The following is a 2,051-nucleotide window of genomic DNA, read 5'->3' on the forward strand; positions in this document are numbered from 1 at the left end:
GTGCTTGAAATGTGACTGAAGAGGAGCTGCTCTCAAAAAGGGGAGCTGATGATAGTGACATGAATGGAGTAAAGCATGTGGGGGCAGAATCTTCAGGATCTTCCTTTGCTGATGGAGCACAACTCAAGGTGAGAAGAAATAGACCTTTCCAAGACAAATAGGAAAAATTGGAGGGAAGGAATGAATAATGGGCACCAAGAAAATAAAGCAAAACAAAATACCTGAGCAAGACAATTTAGGTTATCACGCAAGCCATGAAAATAACCTCTGTTCTCTGAGATCGTCTAGACAACTCCAGGGCCTAGGTGTTAGCCATACTCTCTGGGTTCTGGGTGGAGTTCTCTTGCCCCTCAGCCCCACCTTCCAGTCCCACTTGGAGGACAACTTTGCTCTCTCAGTTTTGGGAGGCCCCATTCTACTAGTGCAATTGACTGGTGACAGATAATGGTTGACCCCAGCAGGCCCCATTCTGGTTCTTGGATGTGACAACTCAACCCCGCTGCTTTGGAAAGTGGCTCTAGTCCCATACCCTGAAATTCTTGAATGTTCTAGAGCCAAGTTCACATCTAACTCTGAAACCTACAAAGATATGGCCCCACCCATTGAGACCCCTGAAACTCCTTTGAAACCAAGGTAGTTCTGCTTCGTGTGCTCCCTGTCATTTCTGTTACTGCTTTCTGGTTTCGTGGGCTCTTAATCCCGCAGCCTCTTGCCAACTGGAACTGGTAGGGCCTCTGCCCTGTTTGGGCAAGTGTTACAAATATCATTAGCTCTACCAATAAATGTCTAGGTGTCAGTGAGCTTAAATGAACTGGTATTGGCTATTTTGAATCAGAAAATCATATGGTTGACTATGTCAGGAATGATCAATCAAGAGGAGTGATGGTGTATTCATTGTCTCTAATATATCAAGATTATATCAATCTGCCTTCAAGGAAATCCAATCAATACAACTATTATTCAAATTTATACACCAACCACCAAAGTTAGTAATAAAGAAACTGAAGAATTCTATCAATGTCTTCAGTCAGAAGGTGATCAAACATGCAATTAAGATGCATTGATAATGATTGATGATTGGAATGTGAAAGTTGGAAACAAAGAATAAGGAACAGTAGTTGAAAATATGGTCTTGCTGATAGAAAGGCAGTGGAAGATCACGGGATAGAATTTTGCAAGACCAATGACTTGTCCATAGCAAATACCTTCTTTTCAGCGACACAAACAGTGATTATATACATGGAGTTCTCCAGATGGAATACACAGAAGTCAAATTGACTACATATGTGGTACGAGATAATAGAGACGCTCAATATCAGCAGCCAAAACCAGGCCAGGGCCTGACTGTGGAACAGACCATCAATTGCTCATATGTAAGTTCAGGGTGAAGCTGAAGAAAATTAAAACAAGTCCATGAGAGTCAAATGATGATCCTGCGTATATCCCACCTGAATTTTGAGAATACGTCAAGAACAGAGTTGACACATTTGAACACTAATGACAGAAGACCTGATGAGCCATGGACAGACATCAAGAACATCATTCATGAAGAAAGCAAAAGGTCATTAAAAACACAGGAAAGAAAGAAAAGAGCAAAGTGGATGTCAGAAGAGACTCTGAAATTTGCTCTTCATTATAGAGTAACTAAGGCAAATGGAAGAAATTATTAACTCAAAAATCCAAATAGAAAATGCCAAAGGGCAGCTCAAGAAGACATAGTAAAATAATCTACTGCACTGTGCAAAGACCGAGATTAGAAAACAAAAAAGGAAGAATATGCTCAGCATATCTTAAACTGAAAGAATTCAAGAAAATTTCAAGCCTTGAGTTGCAAGAGACCAAAAGACGCATGGCATTGGGCAAATCTGCTGTATAAGACCTCTTTAAAGTGTTACAGCTTCAAAGTGTTAAAGGGTTTTAAAATTTAAAGTATTAGAAAAGCCAGGATAGTACTTTGATGACTAAGGTGTGCCTGACCTAAGCCATCTATTTTCAATAGCTTCATATGCATGTAAATATTGGACTTTGAATAAAGAAGTCTTAAGAAGATC

The sequence above is a fragment of the Echinops telfairi genome, unplaced genomic scaffold, assembly GCF_000313985.2.
Source record: "Echinops telfairi isolate 266 unplaced genomic scaffold, ASM31398v2 ScPeMD7_23;HRSCAF=83, whole genome shotgun sequence".
Classification (NCBI taxonomy): domain Eukaryota; kingdom Metazoa; phylum Chordata; class Mammalia; order Afrosoricida; family Tenrecidae; genus Echinops; species Echinops telfairi.